The sequence below is a fragment of the Choloepus didactylus genome, chromosome 11 (genome assembly GCF_015220235.1).
Source record: "Choloepus didactylus isolate mChoDid1 chromosome 11, mChoDid1.pri, whole genome shotgun sequence".
NCBI lineage: Eukaryota > Metazoa > Chordata > Mammalia > Pilosa > Megalonychidae > Choloepus > Choloepus didactylus.
The window spans coordinates 83,509,505-83,530,667 of record NC_051317.1 but is presented as its reverse complement, the minus strand read 5'-3'; the positions used below and the strand labels follow the sequence as shown (position 1 = coordinate 83,530,667).

General features: G+C 36.2%; 1 pseudogene; it reads right to left on the bottom strand.

The window, feature by feature from the left end:
* Positions 1 to 18,937: 18,937 nt before the first annotated feature.
* Positions 18,938 to 20,287, bottom strand: LOC119506408 (annotated as a pseudogene).
* Positions 20,288 to 21,163: the final 876 nt, after the last annotated feature.

The window sequence follows — 21,163 nt, the reverse complement described above, 5'->3', positions numbered from 1 at the left end:
TATTTATTTGGGGTCCAGGATGAACCCATCTGGTGTTCTGTGTACCAGGATGTGGTATGGAATTGTCTGGAGCTCAGACTCATAGAAACTGTCAAGATTATAGGCATGCCCTTTATTAAGGGAATCTTGGCTTCCCTTAATAAAATGTTATAGACCTACTCATTATGGATTTTTACAATTGATTTTGAGGCCTAATGTTCACCAAGAGTACATGCCCACAGATTTTCTTAATCAGTAACTAAAAGTAGGAGTTTGGTAACCATTTATGGTTTAGCAGGCTCAACGAGCAACAAGAAAAGGGAATAAAAATGCAGAGTTAACTACATTACTTTCTGGTTTCTAAAAATTAATGAAAAAATAAAGAAATGAAAAAAAAAAGGAGAATCCAGGCTCTTTGTTAAGAATTGGAAAATGAATTCAATTTAAAGCAATATGTACATTATCTCCAATTAAACTGAAGATCTTTTTGCTTCATGGTTATTAGTTAACACATTATATTGTAACTTTAAATATGTGAAGAAAAATATCTGCTGGTGTTTCTGTCCACAAGAAACAATTTGGAAAAGCTTAATTATCTCAATAATCTCCAATGCTTTGGGTGATGTTGTTTTCTAGTTTACCCAATTTCTGTTTGTTTCAACCTGTTTTCTTGGTTTGCATTGTACTAAGAACAGGATGATGAAGAGAGACAGATATGCAGGATCGCAGAATTATTTTATTGGTTTGGAAAATAATATGCCCATTGCTCCCTGTAAAACACAGTTATTCATGACAAAGAATAAGGAATCATCAGTCCCATTAAAATAAAAGTCCAAATGTAAGACTGCCTAGGTTTTTCCAAAAATAGCCAATGTGCATCTGCTTCATCACAGGCATGTTGCTAGGTGCATTTATAGAATGTTAATGGTGATTATGTTGGTGACAGTAGCTGTAACTAACAGTTTTTGAGTTCCTACTATATCATAGTCATTCTCCTAAATGTGTATGGCTATCAAATAAGTTAAATCCTCCATCAATCCTAAAAAGGGGCACTACTGTAATCCCATTTTATTGATGAGGAAACTAAGGCACAGAAATCTTTAGTAACTTGTTCAAGTTGCACAGTAGTAACTAGAAAAGCTGGAATCAAATCCCCAAAATCTGACCTTAGCGACCAACCTTACATGTAGCAACATCGTTACACTATATGTCATTTTATCTAATCCTGAAAACAACTCTCTAAAATAAAGGTTATTGTCACCATTCTACAAGAAAGAAGGAAACTGAATCATTCAGAGAGGAAATGTGCCTCTACTATTGTTATAAAGCTAACTTATAGGTGAGCTGATATTTAAGCCCAGCTCTTCTGATTTTAATTCCCCTATTCTTTCCACTATATTACATACACACACACAAACACACACTAATATTCAGTAGTAGAATGTAGACAAAATCTAAAGAAACCTAAGTACCTAGATAAATGGAATGCTTCTTCTATTATTGACAAAATTGTTGACTCTTATTTTTATACCTCTTTTATGCAGGTGCAATTTTGTTTATTTCATTTCTGAGAGATAGGACTTTTTACAAGTGAGAAAAATTTACATTTCTCTCTGCTCCTTATCTTAATGTCTTGCAACAGAAATACTGAGACACCCTTTTCCACACCTTGCTATAGACAGAAGATAGGTTTTTAAATATTTTTGAATAATAAAATCGGTAACAGGTTTGTCTTTGCTTTGAAAATTTTATCATGATTCAGTTCTTGATTAAGCTACTCTGTTCCAATTAATTCTCTTTCTGTATGTAATTCATAATAATAAAAGCACACATTTGCAGTTTATCTTCCTTTTTAAGTAATGTGTATACCTTACATGCATGATACCAAGTATATTTCTCTTCATTTAGAACTATTAGTCTTAAGGGAGCAGCCATAGACAAATCCAACATCCAGATATAAACACATTCCAATAAAATAATAAGGAGCATTTTGTTTCTAAGAATTTACCTATAAAAAGGAATGAATGTGTGAAAAATAACTAAGACAACAAAGATATAGGTAACATCTCCCTGACTCCCAAACATTTTGTGAAGGAAAAGATTATTTATAATTATGGAAACCTAGCCCCTTTCACTGCTATACCAACTATCTATCTTAGATTTTTTTCTTATCTTTTCCTTATACTGCTTTGTCTCAAAGTTGTAATACTTGACACACAAATGGCAATCATACTTGCCAAAATAACTGGTATGCTAAAAAAATCTCATAGAAGGTCACAATGTTTACCCTAGGGCTGAATTATGACATTTTTGCTGGGAAGAGAAGAACTTCCTACTCATTGATGAAGATAAAAGGAAGAATGATGTTCAGACTCATGCTTTGTTTTTCTGCTTCAGAATGTTCATAAGGTGAAAGCATCAGTGTTACCCAGTTTACCATCTTGTGGTGGCTTGGATTTATGTATACCCCAGGAAATCATATTCTTAATCTTAAACCATTCCTGTGGGTTTGAATCCAATACAAATAGGAGCTTTTGATGAGGTTACTTCATTTAAGGTGTGGTCTGACTGAACCAGGATGGGACTTAATCCTATAACTGGAGGCCTTATAGAGAAGGCTATAGAGAAAGAAGCCAAGGGGAGCAGCAAGAAGCTGGAAGTCAATGAAACCTGGAAAAGAAAAAGGAGCCTCCATATGCATTGCCATCTAATCGAAAGGCCAAGGAACCCCAAAGATTGCCAGCCAGCCAAAAGATGCTAACTCGGGGGGGAAGCAAGCCTTGCAGCCTCTGAAAGCCTCAGCCAATAAATTCCTGTTGTTAAGCCAACCCAATATATGGTATTTGTTTTAGCAGCTGGGAAACTAAAACACGCTGCCTTTTAGGATCAGTATCCTCTGGAGAGAGGCCAAGAGGGTTTGATCTCTTGGCAATCTTGTAATCAGCCTGGAAAACCTCCTTTCCCTTTGCTTCATTCCCAACTTTTCTTTGTTAAAACTCCAGCTGTGTAAAATGACCATAGGGCTACTTTACATTTCTTTCTAGGACTGCAAACACATCCAGTTTCCTTTGGGATGGAGCCTTGTCCACAGCAGGTACACAGGGAAGTCTTGATGACTAAGTAACAGGCAAATCCAGGGTGTTGCCTAAGTGAAATATACTGACCCTCTAGATGGGAACACCAGGATAGTTAAGTAACCTATTCAAATAGATGGCTAAGCTTACAGGGAAGTCAAGTCATTTGTAAAACCAAATTAATCAGTCTAATGGTGAAGAAAACTCCCCATCCCTCTCTCCCTCCTTCCCTCCCTTCCTTATTTCCCTCCTTCCTTATTTTTGTCCTTTCTTCTAGTCAGTGTCTAGGAGCAGAGCAGTACACAAATAAGAGAAGTTCATCAACAAAGAGCAGAGAAGACAAGGGTGATAGAATGGGTTAGATATTCATTTTGTAACACAGCTTTAAAACTATCTTGCTTTTACTTCATAAGGATGATCATAACCATGCTCCTGTGACCTGAAAGAATTAGGTTTTCTTTACCCAGGAATATAATAAATAAAATATTGGTGAATCAGAAACAAACATATGCCAAGGCAGCTGGCCATATTTTTAATAATTAAATGCAAAACTGTTAAACTTTAAAAGTTCAGTGACATCACATCAAGCTTCTCTAGACTTAAGTGAAATGATATCCAATGGACATAATAAAATACATCATTATTTGTTAAGAAAAGAGAAAAGAATAAAGAAAAGAAAAATACAATATAACTTTCAAAACTTATTATCCTTTAATCTAAAATTTCCCTCTTTACCATGTAGCCTTTAGAAAAATGAGATTGATCTGTATGCAGTTAAGGAATATAATATCTAATATATCTATCTCACATAAATAATAATTGAAAAAAGTAAGTTTCAAGACAGTATCAAGTCAGGTCCTTAATAAAAGCTACATATATGCTTGCAAATCCATAGGCAGCACTTAGAAGGATTCTGTATCACACACGTCTTCTCCACTACTTCAGAGCCACTCTGCCTTACCCATCTCTTATTCTAGCCACGGCTGACATGGCCAGCTCCAAGTGGGTTCCCCCTAACTAGAGGCAAACATAAGCCCACAGAGCTCCCCTCAGGAAAAAGCAGTGGGCCTTTAGCTTCCTTGTTGACTTTGAGGAGTGCTGTGCTGAGGACATCCTTCTTAGAGTCCATACATCGCCAGCCCAGAAGTTCAGAGTTACAGCCTCATGAGATGAACTCTTGAAAAACGGGTTGCTGGAGCCGATGGGTAAATTCTCTATTTCTCCACCTGGACGGGTGTCATGAGATGCAGTTTATATGACTTCCTAGAGGGTGGTTCCAAGAGGCTAAGCAGTCAGCTGAGTACATCAGCTGGACAACACCACTGGTGTTGGGAATCCTTCCTTGCTGCTTCACTATTTTTGTCCTTTCTCCTGTCCCAGGGATTATATTCTCTAATAAAGTAGAACACAGAAACCTTTGTCTATAACAGGCATGCACACACATACAGAGTTAAGGGTGACCACCTAGGGGAGTAAGACAAGAAGTGAGATATTTTTGCAACTTTACCGTTTTTTTCTGTTTCCACTTTGATTTTCTTGAACAGACAGTCCTTTTTTTTGGCGTCAGCAGCTTAGGAAACATACATCTATTATCTCACAGTTTCTGTGGGGCAGGAGCCCAAACACAGCCTAACTAGGTCTTTTGCAATCAAGGTGTCTGCTGATCTGTCTTCTCTTCTGGAGCTTGGGGTCTTCTTCCAAACTCATGTGGTTGTTGGTTTTTGTGGTCATAAGACTGAGGTCCTATTTTCTTGGGGCTGTCGTCTGGAGGCTGCTCTCATTTTCTTCCCATGCAGTCCTCTCACAGGCCCTCTTATAACATGTTAGCTAACTTCATCAAGTCCTGCAGGAAGATTTCTTCAGGTGTAATTTTTATAAGTGGAAAAAATTCCAATTAATTAAAAAGTCTTTTTTGTGACCGTGTAATATTATGATTAATTAGAAGTATTTCTGAAAGGGAAGGGGACTTCTGCCACTGCATCTCAGAGAACTTTTGCAAATATGTTTTGCCACAGACAAGTAAAAAGGACCTATGTGGCTTTCTCTAAAACACTCTTTCTTTCTAACATATTCCAGCTTCCTGCATGGGGCAGGAAATCCATTGAGCTCATCCATTAATATTTTGTTGGGAGGAAACATGGAGCATAATCTGCCTCTTGAGCTGCTCAGTATTCTGGCTCTTCTCCTGGTCATGTGAGTGCTTCTGATAGCAATGGGTGAAACATGAGTAGGACTAAAGGAGTCCTGGATTTTCCTCTTGACCAGTTGCTCTCTTTAAGAGGATAATCTAACCATTTCTGTGTGTCCTGAAGGTGATATTTATGACTTTCAGGACAGGAGAGACAACATCAGTGGCCTGCCAGCCTTTAGGATTTGGCTCAAAGCCTGTGTCATGTACACTTCCTTACCCTGCCCTACCCTGCTGCCCTGAGTATCCCTACTTAATAACATTAATTACTTTAATCACTGTCTATATGAAAACTGACATCCCCTTTTAAAATCAAGTCCTCTCCAAGGAGATGTAGATAGTTAACTCATTTAAAAAATGAAGGCACAGAGGGAAATTTATAAATTCAGCAAGTAAGAGTCTTCAAATCTCATTCATCAGTTTGCTCTAATCTCTCTGTTTATATTCATGCAATAAACAAACAAAAAAAAAAACACAAAACATAACAAGAAAATATTCCCACATTTTTGTTACCCTTATTCTTTTTGGGACACTGTAAAATTCTACAAAATAATATTATATCTTTTTTTTTTTATATAGTAACAAGAAAATAAAATCCTTCTGCATTTCTGGATTTGAACCTGGCTTAGATTTAAGAAAAAAACAAATCAAGTGCTTACAGAGCAATTAGTGAAATGGGAAGATACTTTGTTCACTAGCTATTTGAGGTTTCCCAATGTTTTATTTTAATCTTTCTGGAAAATTTTCCTAGTCTCAATTTATTGATCTGTCTCCCCTGGACAAAATCTAAATGAGTCTCCAAGAAACTGTTTCTTTAAATATCAAATAATGAAAGAAAGAAAACAAAACAGAGTTCTCAGGAATTGTGACTTGGCACACTTTTATGGTCATTGCATAGTTGATTACTTTTCAGTTTCACCAGCTAAAGGAAGTTACAAGATTATTCTCTATTTCTAATCAAATTCCTGGATTTAAGAAAGAATTTCTATTTTAATATTCTCTATTTGTATGTTATTTCAGTGGTTTTCAAATATCACCAGTCAACCCAATTTACTTCTTGTTGCCTTTAGCAAAAACAGACCAAAAAACAAAATTTGTGAAAGCCCCATATCTACGCCTTGATCTTCCTTCATGTTCAGTGATTATGACCATGTTTGAGAATGAGCCATTGTGCTTAAAATGATGCCAGGCAACTATGCCAGAAATAGGTAGTGTCTCCCTTTTTTGGGGCTGGATTCTTTTTGTTGAAGAAAAAGTTTTTGTCAGTTCTGTCTTGCTACTATTAGATCAGTGTTGGTAGTCACTTAAATTGTGAAGCAAAAAGAAAATTTGGGGAATATTTTCTATATCTTCCAAAGTTAAATGTAAAGCTTCTGAAATATGGCCAAATACTATCCTTCAGAAATTATCTTGGTCTTCATGAACCTCAATAAGCCTTTGAATTGTCTGAAAATGCTATCATCAACTATTTGTATGTAGTCATTTTCAAAACTCTTTGTTAGAGATTGCAGGTAAAAATATGTCTACCAAATGTCTGGGTATCTGTTCTCTGTCTCTTAGAGCCATGTTTTCCAATGAACTTTCTGTGATGATGGAAATGGTCTATATCTGTGCTTTCCAATATGGGAGCCACTTAGCCACATGTGACTACCAAACACTTCTAGTGTAAATAAGGAAATACATTTTAGATTTTATATAGTTTTAAGAAATTTAAATTTAAGTAGCCATTTGTGGCTAGTGGCTACCATATTGGACAGTGAAGACTTAGGATAATGGTTCCATTGAGCTGTTGAGTTATTAGAAAGGATCTATGAATCCACGTAAGTAGTGAGCAAAGTAATTAAATGTAGGCTTAGAGTCCGAGAGACCAACACATTACTTGGCCTCTCTAAGCCTCAATTTCTACACTGATAAAATCTGGAGTAAAAATAATTGTGCCAACCTCATAGGATTGTTGAGAAAACTAAATTAGATAATGTTTGTGCAACATTTAACACAGTGAATAAAATGTAGGAAAGATTTGTAAAGGGCAAAGGGGTGAAAATTCTTTTTCATGTATATATAAATTTATTTGAATTTAAAAATTTTCATTTAAGAGAGATAGTGATACACAATGGTTTTTGGTTAATATATATTTTCTTCATCAATAAGTATAATAAGTGCAACTTATTGGGGCTGAAACATTTTTTAACATTGACATTGTCTTCAGAAGTGAATATACTGAGAAAAGACAGTCTAGAGATATTTCTATTGGAAAATAAAAAAAATAGTTATTCATGTCTTTTTATTTTAATGTTTCTAATCATGACACTGACTTTGAAGGATTGCAATAGAACCTAGAGCAACCATAAATGTCTAACTAATTCTGCTGGCACAATTTCAAGATTTACCCATTGTCCAGTTGCTATAAATAAATCTCTAAGATTAAAAGATAAGCCAAAATAAATAGTTTTCAATCCCCTCTTGTTATGTGTCTGTGATAATAAGGCTATTATTTTAAGTAGAACTAAAATAATTCTATTTTATATATATATTTATATCTAAGATTACTTTCCAAATGCTTTTCTCTTTGGTTTTGGGTAGCTGTGCCAAATGGACTTTGAAATCCACATCTGGATTTTAATATAGTAATAATAAATGAGCAATACCATGTGTTAAAACTAACTAATGTTAATACTATTTTAAAAAGTCTCTTTTCCCTAAGACTATATAATCAAAATGCATTGGGGAAGAAAATAAATATTATTAATGGATATCAGCTTAAGAAATTAAACCACACTGTCTTTGAGATATTTTTCATTCCATCCTGTAACAGAACACTCTTCTTAGATAAGTTTCCTAAGGCCCATGGTTTCATGAGAAGGTAAGAGATGGAGAGGAAAGCTTTTCCAAATTACTTAGGATTAATGGCACACTGGGTTCTAATGAACTTTCAGCAGATTTTCTGAAATGGCAAGACAAAGGAAGTTGCATTTTATATATATATATATATTTGATTATCCTCTTAAAATAATTAAAATATCTTCATATATCAATTCATGGTATGACAACATTGCCCTATGGTTATTTCGCAAGTTTTCTTTCCCTTTCTTTCTTTCTTTCTGTTCCTTCCTTCCTCCCTCCCTCCCTCCCTTCCTTCATTCCTTCCTTTTGTTTTTGTTAAAGAAGGTGTAGGTTTGCAGAAAAATCATGAAGTACTTACAGAGTTCCCTTGAGATTTCTCTCCTGACCTACCAGTTGTTTAAAAATGTGTTGTCTGGTTTCTACATATTTATGAATTTTCCAGTTCTTCCTCTGTTAATTGATTTCTAGCCTCATTCCATTATAGTCTGAGAATATACTTTGAATGACTCCAATATTTTGCATTTTGAGACTTTTTTTGTGGCCTAAGTTATGGTCTATCAAGACAGTAACCTCTATGTATGAGGGAAGAATGTGTATTCTGTTGCTGTTGGGTGAAGTGTTCTATGCATGTGTTAGGTCTCATTGATTTATAGCAGCATTAAATCTTCTACTTCCTATTGGTGTTCTGTATAGATTTTCTATACATTATATTGAAGTCTCTTTTAATAATGTAGAACTGTCTATTTTGTCCTTCAAATCTGTCAATAATTTCTTCATATATTTTGGGGATTTGCTGTTAAGTGCATGTACATTTATAATGGTCATGTTGTCTTGTTGCATTGAACCCTTTAACAGTATGTAGTGACCTTCTTTGTCCCTCATAATAGTTTTTGACTTACAGTCTATTTTATGTGATATTAATATAGCTACCCCAGCTCTCTGTCGGTTTCTACTTGCTTGGTTTATTTTTTCCATCTTTTCTCTTTCAACCTACCGGTATCTTTGGATTTAAAGTGAGTCTCTTGTAAACAGCATATAGTTGGGTCATGCTATTTTTATCCATTCTGCCAATCTCTGCTTTTTGATTGGAGAGTTTAACCCATTCACAGTTAAAGTAGCTACTAATAATACAGGATTTCTTCTGCTATTTTGCTTTTGATCTTTGTATGTCTTATACCTTATTTGTCCCTCTGTTCTTCCATTAATACCTATTTGCAAATTTATTTGATTTTTGTAGTGTACCAGTTTGAATCCCTTCTTATTATCTGTATATATTTTTTTGGGTATTTCTTTGTGATTACCATGGGGCTTAAAATTACCATCTTAAATCTATATCAACTCATTTGATTTAATACCAACTTACCTTCAATAGCATGCATAAACACTAGTCTTATATCCTTCCAGCTCCCTACCCTTTTGTTGTTCTTGTTACAAATTATATCTTTATACTTTGTATGTCTAAAACCATAGATTTAGCATTACTTTTTGTGCATTTGCATTTTAGAGCCTGCAAGAAATGAAAAGCAAATGACATACCAAAAAATACAATACGATATTGCTGGTATGTACAATTGCCCGTATGGTTACTGTTCCGGTTTACTAGTGCTGTCATTATGTAAACTACCAGAAGTGAATGGCTTTTATAAAGGGAGTTTATTTGGTTACAAAGTTACAGTCTTATGGCCACAAAAATGTCCAAACAAAGGCATCATCTGTAGGGTTCCTTCACTGAAGAACACCGATGGTGTCAGGAAAACCTCTGTTACCTGGGAAGGCATGTGGCTGGCATCTACTTGCTCCTGGGTTGCGTTTCAAAACGGCATTCTCCAAAATGTCTGTCTAAGCTGCAGCTGCTTCTGAGGTCCTTCTGTTTGTGAGTTTTTATAGGGATCCAGTAAACTAATCAAGACCCAGGTTGAATGGGTGAGGCAACACATCCATGGAAATAATATAATCAAAGGTATTACCACAGTTGGGTGGGTCACATCTCCATGGAAACAACCTAATCCAAAGATTCCAACCTAATCAACACTAATACGTTGACCCCCATAAGATTGTATTAAAGAACATGGCATTTTGGGGGACATAATACATCCAAATAGGCACAGTTACCTTTACCAGAGATCTTTGTTTCTTTATGCTGCTTCAATCCATGGTCTAGTGTCCTTTTCTTTGAGTCTGAAGAACTCCCTTTAGCATTGCTTGAGGGTAGGTCTTTGGTGATGAAATCCCTCAGCTTTTGATTATCTGGGAATGTCTTAATCTCTCCTTCATTTTTAAGATAGTCTCACCAGATATAGCATTCTTTTGGCAATTATCTTCTTTCAGTACTTTAAATATTTCATCCCAATACCTTCTTGCCTCTGTGGTTTCTGATGAGAAATCAGCAATTAATCTTATTGGTGCTTCTTTGTACCTAATATGTTGCTTTTTTTTGTACCATTGAGAACTCTCTCCTTGTCCTTGTTATTCAGCAGTTTGATTACTATGTATCTAGGCACGGTTGTCCTCAAGTTTATCCTGTTTGGAGTTTGCTGGGATTCTTAAGTGTGTATGTATATGTCTTTCATTAAATTTGGTTTTACTCCTTCTGCCCCTTTCTCTCTTTCTTCTCTTTCTGGTTCTTCCATAATGCCTATATTGGTGTCCTTGATGGTGTCCCACCAGTCTCCTAGGCTTTGTTCACTTTTTTCATTCTGTTTTCTTTTTCTTCTTAGACTGAATCATTTTGGTTTTCTGTCTTCGAGTTCACTGATTATTTCTCTTGCCAGCTCCAATCTGCTGTTGAAACCCTCTAGGGAATTTTCATTTTTGGTGTTGGTCTTCAACTCCAGTATTTCTGTTTTGTTACTTTTTAAATTTCTGTCTCTCTATTGAGAGTTTTGCATTGTTCATTCAACAATTTTCTTGATATGCTTTAGTTTTTCTCCATGTTTTTCTATATCTTCTTGAGTATATGGAGGATTATTTTTTAAAATTCTTTGTCTGGAATGTCCAAAGTCTAGTCTTCTTCATTGATGGTTTCTGAACTATCTTGTTCCTTTGGATAGGCCATCATTTCCTGTTTCTTTGTGTTGTAACCTTTTGTGACACACTGTACATCTTAATGTTTTAATGTGTCAAATCTGGGATTAAGTCCTGAGCTGTTTGTTCCTTAAGTTTATATCCAGCTGGTGATATGACAGGGATTTCTTTGAGCACCAGGAGCTATCAAAAAAAAAACCAACCAATGCTAAAAACCACCTTTCACAGTCCTTGCAAATTGTCTCTGCATTGGTTGGTACTCTCCTTCCAAGTTTTGACTTCCAATTAAGAAGAAGCAAAAGTGAAGCACAGGGTCCTTTCTCTCTTTTCTGAGCCTGCATCTTGTTCTGGTCTTCTGCTGGTTCCTCCTGGTCTTGGGAATTCCCAGTTCATATTAATCCAATTGTTCCCTATAGACATTTCAATGCACCGACTTGTTCTACAGCACAGGGACTAGGAGAGGAGACAGCAAGGACGCCACAAATTTCTCCTACCATTTTTAAAGCTGCATTGTCTTAATTTGGCACTCATCCAGCTTTGAGGAAGATGATTTTGCTAGTTGTTCAAAGATTCTGTGGGGGAATGGCACCCTGAGTGTATTACATCGCCATGTTGGATGACTGGAAGCCCTCCCTTGATTATTTTTAAGTTTCCAAAAAGACTGTAAGTTTCGTAGATCAGGAACTATGTAGATCTTATTCACAGATATAACCCAAGGACCTGGAAAAGTTTGTGTTACAAAAATGTAACAATAAATGCTTATTGGATAAATGAATATATAAGTGAATGAATGGATGATGAATAAACAGTGGCAAGTCTATATCTTCTACTGTATTTTTTAAACCTGTACTACTCCAGTATATAAAAATACTAAACACATATTGGTTGTTCTACATTTATGAGACATGATTGCTTCTAACATCTAATCATTCACAAATCACTTAAAATTTTATAGTCATTTTCTTGCTGTTGGTATGTACCTTCCTTCAGCTTCAGCTTCCTCTTGTATATGACTTTTAATGGGTTCCATTCATTAACCTCCATGTTCTACTTTCTCTACTATTTCATCTCGCTATCCAATCTGTACATTAAAAGAAAACTCTTTTTCCATTGCTCAACTCATGTATCTCTAGAATGAAACATTTTGGTAGTCTGAAATAGTGCACTTACAAATGTATTTGACCACCTCTTTGGGGTGGGTCAGTGAGTCACCATAGATCTGCTAAAAGTTTCCTTCTAAGTAAAGCATTCACTTACATTTGGAAAAACACCCCCTGATATCAATGGATTAGGATGAATAGAAAACACCCACCACCCTGCAGACAGATTAAGGAAGATATAGCAGTGAATTGTTTTGAAAATCTCTTAATAGTAGATAAATTGCACTAATTTTCCACCCAGAGGGTACCCTACCTCTTGATTCCAGATAGCTGAATACGTGAAAATTTCCAAACATTCCAGAAATACTAATCTTTATCTTTTGTCTTTTTTGAGTGGCTGAATAGCAGTTTATCATTTGTAAGGAAAGAAATCTTACAGTCTTACATGTGCTAACCATTAAATAATACACATAGGTTTTGATTGCATTTTATAATTAACTTTTTTGTTTGTTTTTGAGCTAATGACTCAAGTTCAAGGTCACCAGATTTAGCAAATAAAAGTACAGGATATCCAGTTAAATTTGAATTTCAGGAAACATTGATTAATTTTTTAATATATGCCTGTCTCTTGCAATATTTGTGCCATGTAATACTTGGGACAAACATATATTTAAAATTTCTTTGTTGTTTCTTGGAAACAAAGAACGTCCTTTGCTTTATCTGGCAACCCTAAACAAGTTACGCATCTTATAAATAAATGAGACAGATGGCAGGTAGATGTTTGGGGAATAGATGCTCTTTGTTTTATTTAGATTGAAAGTTTGACCCTCGTTTGTGTTATGAATATTTTTGATAGAAGGATGAGCTAAATCATGTGGAGCTCAGAGAAATAAATTAGAATTCCAGTAGAAAGACTTTCGATTATGTTTAACAAAAGTTATTTCGACTGAACAGATACTAAGTGTTGGGTATTTTCTTGGAATAGAAACTTTTTCTCAATCTAACATGTTTAAGATCACACATCCTCTGAGATACTCCTGATTATAAACTCTAAGACTCGTCAGGCATAGTGTGCAAACTGTTTTGAACAATGGAGAAAAGTAGATTGACTGTTTATGAAAATTTACATTACAAATAAAGATAATTTAGTGGTTATGGATCAGAGTGACGAATAGTTGAAATGAACTGAAAGCACCACTCAGTAGAAACATCTATTTATAGTGGCTGCTCTGGAGAGAAGTGTTCTAGAAAGAAAAGTTTAATATTTTAAAAATAATTTTGAATTTAGGTTTTCACCAATGGATTTTCCTTTTGAAATTGGACTATAAGCTCCCTGATGGCAGATCTTTATCTTTGTATCACCCACAGTAACTTGCAAAGCAGGTGCTCAGTAAATATTTAGCAAGAGATTAAAATGTGCATTTTTTATGGAAGGAATCATGTGCCTTGAACACACTGTCCTCTGTGTGCCCTGACCATAGATCTTCCAGCAAATAAATATGGATAGTTTGCTACTCTATTCATAGTACTCAGGAGCTGTCAAATTGTCCTCGAGCTTCTTTTCTTGGTATGTCCTAAGTTCTATTTTCTTAGCACTGATGTCATCTAAACAGTCTTGTTTTTCTGGTTCTTTGAACACTTCAGTATCTTTCAAGCATCCATTATGTTCCCTTTGCCTTTCTGATTTATCACTCCCATTTCCTGTGTGTGTTCCCAGACGTCTGCTTCATCAGAGGGATTTCCTTGTGAATTGTTCTGCCCTGTATCTGTGGTGCAATATGGACAATGGAGAGAATATGTTCAATAGGGCACACATCTCTTTGACTGTACCTTCAATTAAATATTTGATTTGTCACCAAGTAGTATTTCATAAATACCCCATGCTTAGTGCACTCATGAAGAACTGCACTGATCAGACTAAGACAGTCTTTCTTGAATCTTGTATTTCTTATAAAAGATGATTTTGACAGTTAATTTAAATATATGGATATATATATATCCCCTTCATTTCTTTCTTTCAGCATCAGTCTCCTTAAAGCATAGATCTCTAAACCCTCCCTCCCCAAAATAATAGTTTTATGAAATTGTATTTACCTTCTTGCATAGATTACCTGTTTAAAAATTCAAAATGTTCAGATTGATTTGGAGAGAAAATAAATACCCCTTTCCCTCACTCCAGCTACTCAGCTTGGAAGAAAACACTATTAGAATAAATGAAACTCAGCTTGGAAGGAAATACTCCTATTATAAGTCTCCCTCCACAGATAAGCTAGACTTACTTTCATATATATATATATGCTTTTTTAAATAATTAGTATTTATTGGGAATGTAATTTCATTTCAGTACTGTATGGCTGTATAATATTTTATTTTACCTAGCTCCTATTGGTAAACATTTTGACTTTTTTTCCCAGACTTTTGCTCTTATAAATAATGCTGCAGTAAATATTCTTAAACACATAGCATTTCATATAGACACAATATCTGTAAGCCAAGTTCCCAGAAGTTAATTTGTTGGGTCAAAGGGTTGTAACTAGACTCCTTTAGTCATTATAATGAAAGAATAATCTCAAATATTTTCTTTTCTTTTTGCTGATCACAAATTCCTGGATCAGAAGATCTCTATAGTTTTTCTTTCCAGTAAGTGTACCTTACTAGGGTGAATCTGTTTGGAAGCGTAAAGAGTGAATGGTAACTAATTTCCTTAGTTTTTATTTACTCATATTTAAGAATTGAGAATTTTATGTAAAGAAAGTGCCTTAAATGAAGAATTGCATACATAATTTTTGCCTTAAATAGGGACACTTAAAGAGATCAGTGGAGGGCATTTAACAGTAAAATGTATAGTATCTGAGGTCTACAGATCACATTTGTACAGATTAATTCTAACACTGCCTCAGATAATCCAACCACATAAATTCTTTAAGTAGTCTTAAATCTATTCTCTCACTTCCTGAGTCCCTAGTAAGAAGATATTCTCACCCTCTATTTCTCTTTTTGCCTATGATTAGTTAACAGCTTGTCAGATGTCACAGGGCCCCCTTAAGTGCTGAAAAGAAAGTTCCTTCCTACCTTGCTTTCAAAGATGCACAGCCAAGACACTTGGAGTTACAGCAGTGACTCTGCCACCTCTCAGATACATCATCCCTATTCTGACTTCTAGCAAAGAAGTGTGGTTGGGAATGTTTTAGCTCAGCAGTTCCCTATAACTGATATTGCATTAGTCCAGAGAAAATATCTTTTTTATGTTTCCTTACTTAAGGGGTGGAAATAGGCCCAGTCTTTTTATTACTCACGTGTAAGCCTATTCTCTGAGTCTTTGAGTGAAGGTATTCAGTTGAGGCAGGTGCTCTGGGAACTCAGAGCTTCCTCTGGCCATTTTATAGATGTGTGTCACATTATTGGGCAATACCAGGCCCCAGGTGTAACTGGCCTCACATCAGTGGCTGTTTGTGGGCCTTTTGTGCTGAAGTCTGTTTATCATCTGGGGCTGAAAATAGGATGAAACTTACACAAAGACTTCCTCTTCATGGGAAGTCTAAATTTGCTGAAATTTGGTGGCTGCCAGAAGGTCAAAGCCTGAGAAGCACCCTGTTCATGCTAACCCACAGTGAAAGAGTATAATAAGCTGTATTCAGTCATGTGACCTTACTGTTTGTAGCTTTTGCAAAATGGGAATAGATGATTACACAGTCTTCAAAAAGGCATTATGATGAAAAATGGCAATAGATAATACCTGAGAAGGTTGATGCTTAGCTCTTTAGATTAGACTTAATGACATACCTCTAACTCTTTCCCTTAGAAATCCTCACCATCTCAATTTGCCAAAATTATGCAGTTTAGAATTATCTTCATTCATGCACAGTTTTGGCTAAGAAAATATATTTAACTGACTCCACCTAACAACTGAATCATCATTATTGCTCACCACGAATCCTTCCTCTATTTACCAAAGCATTGCTAGAGATCCTTACATATTGGGTAACTCTGGACAACAATGTTTTGTATCAAATAGAGTACTGACTTCATCGGATGGCTGGTGTTTCAGTTTTCTAGGCTGCTGAAATCATCACTCCTCCTTTTAAAGCCTTCAGCTGATTGGATGAGACTTCTCTCATTGTTAAAGGCAATCCCCTCAGTTGCTTATAGATGGATGACATCAGATGCAATCAACTTACTGATGATTTCAGTTCACAAAATATCCTCACAGAAACAAACAGGCCAGTACTTTCTTGACCAAACAACCGGACACCAAGACCTGGCCAAGTTAACACATGAACATAACGATCACTGCTGGGAATATAAATGAGATGAAACTGATAAAGCTCTTAGATTCACAGGGCTGAATAATAAAAATATAATGCTAATCACATATGTGAGAGCCACATATGTAATTTTAAAGTTTCTTGTTAGCTCAATTAAAAAAGTAAAAAGAAACTGGTGAAAATAATTTAAATATTTTCTTAAACCCAATCATGCAAAACATCAACTCAACATTTAGTGAATATACAATTATTAATGAATTATTTTACATTCTTTTTTTTCATACCAAGTTATGAAATCTGGTGGATGTTTTATGCCTACAATATGGCGCAATTCGAATTGGCTACATTTCAAGTGCTCAAGATCCACATGTGGATAAGGTTACCATATTGAACAGTTAGTTCTAGAACAATGACAGGCATTCCAGAAATAGTTGCTACTATTAGCTCTTACAATTATCCTTTTTCGCATCTCCATGGCACTTTTTGACTTTATAAAGCATGCCTTTCTTTTTTCTTTGCATTATATGTATATTTTGTCTTTTTTCCTTCTAGAAAGAGTCCTCAGTGAAAAGCACATTAGTTTTCTGTAGACATTTATTCAGCATATATCCATTGAGGGTCTATCAAGTCTCCAGCTCTGTGTGGTCTTTTCTTCTAGCTTTGTATTTCCTATAATATCTAGAAGAGTGTCTTTCCCATGATAGGCATACAAAACGTATCTGGAGCTTGCATTTCCTAGTTTTGTGTAAGCACACACATTTTGAAGATATTTTTAAAAATGAAAGTATGGATTTTACAGATACTTCTTTTTAATTATTAAGCAATTGTCTTGAACACTATATGCTTGGATTTGTTTGAGAATTTTACTTGTCATAAGTGTTTCTTTAGGTCATGATGCAGCAATAGTGATTGCTTAATTGACACATCCTTCACAGACAGTGGAAAACCCAAACTTGGCACAAACTCATCATCTGTGTGTTGGAAATAAATAAGCAACACTGGACATTTTAATGCAGCATTTTAAATTATTAACCAAAATAACTGAATGTGGAAGTTCTATGCTAGCTATAAAAACTGTACAGATGTTTGTTGTTGCTGATATTATTATTGTCTATAGCAGTTTTTCTCGGAGTCTATCCCTTGGAATGTGGACTCATACATGATTTATGGGAGAAAATGAAATGAATCTGTGGCCAGACAAACAGAGGTAATGATGCATACCATACTCCAGGGTTGGATAGTCATAAGGCACATTAGCGTACTTAAAGTTATCATAAGTTTAATAGCAAAGAAACATATTTGACTTTTTTATTTAGCCTATGAAATAATGTTTGGGGATGACATTGATAACTTCTATAAAACTGATATATCACGGAACACACTTTGGAAAATTCTGCACTAAAATAACAGTTGTATAGGGAATGAGAGAGCTGGGTTTTCAGCTTGTCTCCCCACTATCTATAACCAAATCTTATGAAAGTCTTTTATTCTTTCTGAACCTTGGTTTCTTCATTTGAAAATTTAAATCAGTGAATTTCAACTCTAATGGTACATCATTGTCACTTGTAGAATATCTAAAATAGAGAGATGGCTGGGCCCTCATCCCCAAAGTGTCTGAGACAATAGGTCTGGGGTATGGCCTATTGTGTATGTGTATGTGTGTGTGTGCATGCATGCATAGCAAAATATATTTCCTCTGGTATAAACCAGTTGTTGTAATGTCATTCCCTTTTTGCTAGTGATTGCACAGCTGGCCAAGTTCTAAATTATTGACATGGGGGAAATCTGATGAAAGAGTTTCTAGGAAAGATTTTCTTTCATAATAAAAATCCAGAACCATAGACAAAAACTACTGGGCCCCAACTCCTTCCTTCAGTCATGGGATTATATTGTGTAAGGATGTGATGCTTAGATCTGTGGCAGCTGTCATGTGATCCTGAGGAGAAAGACATTCATTATTGATGGACAGAAGATGGCAGAGCAAATAGATAGAATTAGTCTGGGCCCTTGATGGGATCTTTGAGCCATAAGACAGCCTGGGAAAATCAAAGTTAAGCCACTATTGTTTGGATGTTCCATTATTTGAAGCCAGAGGTATCCTAACTGGTCCAGTCATTATTCCTAGCTCCTTTTCAGGAAGCATATCCACACCTAGAATAAACCTTTCAGTCCTGCTCCCAAACAGAGTCTTATAGAAAGAAGCACATTAATTTCCTGAAGGAGGTGAATTGTCACAGTTGAAGACAATTGTGAGCATTGTAGATTACATAATTGTCAACTGGTCATCTCTTTTTTTGTATGGAATGACCAGATGATTGGAAAAAATGGATTTAATTTCTATTCTGTAAACCTGCCAATAGTTTCCTACTAATTGCAACTACCTCTAATGGCAGAATTTCTTATTCAGGGTCATTAGTGTGGTGGTCATGCCTTTTTTTTTTTTTTTTTTTTTTTGCCTTTTTGATCTGGTCTTTACTCAAAATAAGGTGTCCAATATAATTTGACTTTTATGGAATAAGCAATTTAAACAGCAGGCTTCTTTTCTTCTGTGGTAGGTTTCTTTTCTGCTGGCTTCTTGGTAGCTGCAGCCTACTTTCCCGCCAAAGGCTTCTGCTTCTGTGGCTTCTTAACACCAACAGCCTTCTTTCCTTTCTTCCCCACTACTGGCTTCTATCCTGGAACCCCCTTCTCAACTGATTTGGCCTCTAGTGCTGCTGCAACTTTATCCATCCTGAGTTTTTGATTTCTAGCCTAGCAAAGAATGGTGTTTTGGTGCATAGTGTTTGCATAGGGGTTCAGTTTTAACATGATTCTCAGGTTTTCCAGTGGGTTCTTTAGAACTCAGTGATGAATCTTCTTGCATGGTGCTTGGAGGGCTTGTTGGATCTCTGGGCTTTTCAAGATTCTGCTGAGATCTGTATTCATCATCTTGTGCATGGGAAGGTTGTAGTTATACTTGAGGGAGGCAGCTTTATGCCAAGTGCCATATGGGTCATCTAACTTGCAGAAAGCACTTTCAGTCCAAATGCAGAAAAGTCCCACGTGTCCACCAGGAGCAAGTTTCAAAATATTCAGCTTGCTTACATTAAGCAGAGTAATTCCAGGGATGTTTCTGAAGGCCTTGATGATACCATTGTCCTCATTATGGTTGATGCATAGTCCCCTGCGTGGTATGCAATGACAGCTTCTCATTTTGCCCTTGCCAGCTCTCATTTGCTGAGAAGCATAGACCTTTTTGACATCATTCCAGGTCTTAAGTTTCTTAAGAGGCAAAACAGCCTCCTTGGTCTTCTTGTAGCCTTCAACTTTATCTTCCACCACCAAAGGAAATTCGGGAACTTCCTCAATGCGATGACATTTAGACATGACCAGCACTGGTAAGACTGAGGCAGTCAGGGCAGAGCAGATGGCATATTGCCTCAGTGTTGTGTTTACTCTACGGTGCCATCGATGCCACTTTTTGGTTGGTGCAAACATGAGACCTCCATGACACATATTTCCAAAAGCACCCTGGCCAGAGGGGTGAGTCCTACCACCTCGAACTCTGGGGATTTCAGCCACAGCTCTGCTAGTGCCCCAGGACTCAGCACTGGTTTGATGACCTGCTAACTCACTGACAGCATGAGGCTGTCTGTTGTTTTTGTGCAAGTTGGTGTGAATGAAGTTCACAATATCCAGTCTAATGGGAGTCTTGAATACAGCAGGCAAAGTAACATTTTTGCCAGATAACTCCCCCTTTTCAGAATACACCTTTATCAATGGACAAGCACACACCATGTTGGGGAGAAGAGAAGGCCACACTCCTCTCAACCCAGCGGCTCCCAAAGGAAAAGCTCATGCCTTCTTTAACGGTAAAATCAATTGGACTCAGCACCAGTAACAGATTTCAACAAAATGCATTATGGGAATTGTTCTGCTTGGTTATGGCCAAGAGTATTTTCTGGTGATTTTGATGGCAGGCTAGTTCTGTCATGGAGAAATGGGTCAAATTTCCTGAGGTTGATCACAACGGACCAATTAGTGATGACAGCTAAGTCTGTATCATGATTGTGTCCCCTCTAGCATGGCACTGATCCCAGCCATTGAGTTCACTTGGCCCATCTGTGGGCCTTAGAGGTGACGTGGGATGAATGCTGAAGTCTATGTCCTTTTCCTCTGGTATATGCCATGAGGGAATATCCTTTATCTGGGGACTGGGGGTGGAGGAGTGTGGGGAGTGGTGCCAGTGGAGAGAAAGGGAGTGACCCTCTCTCTTGCAGCCAGTACATGCAGCAACAATCCTACAGCTTTATAGCTAATATATTCATTGTTTCATGAAATCTTTTCATAAGCCCTATAATGAAGGTAATATAACTCTACTAATTTCTACCAAAGAGGAAACTCAGGGCCTTTGGAATTGTTAGACTAATTGCCTAAATCTCAGCTAATAAATAGAGAAAATTGTTATTCAAGCACAGGCAGTTCGACTTTGGATTCTGGTAATTTTACCTAATATACCATATTGTTTCTCTAGGGGCATGGATTTTCCCTGCTAAGTTCATATAGTCATTTCTATATTTAATTGCATGCTTTTTCCTAATAAAGTCAATAGTTATATAATATTTCCCTTGATCACTGGAAGGTCCTTAACACAATTTATTTATTGAACATGCCCTGTCATTTAATTATTAAAGTTTTAGTTTCACTTTT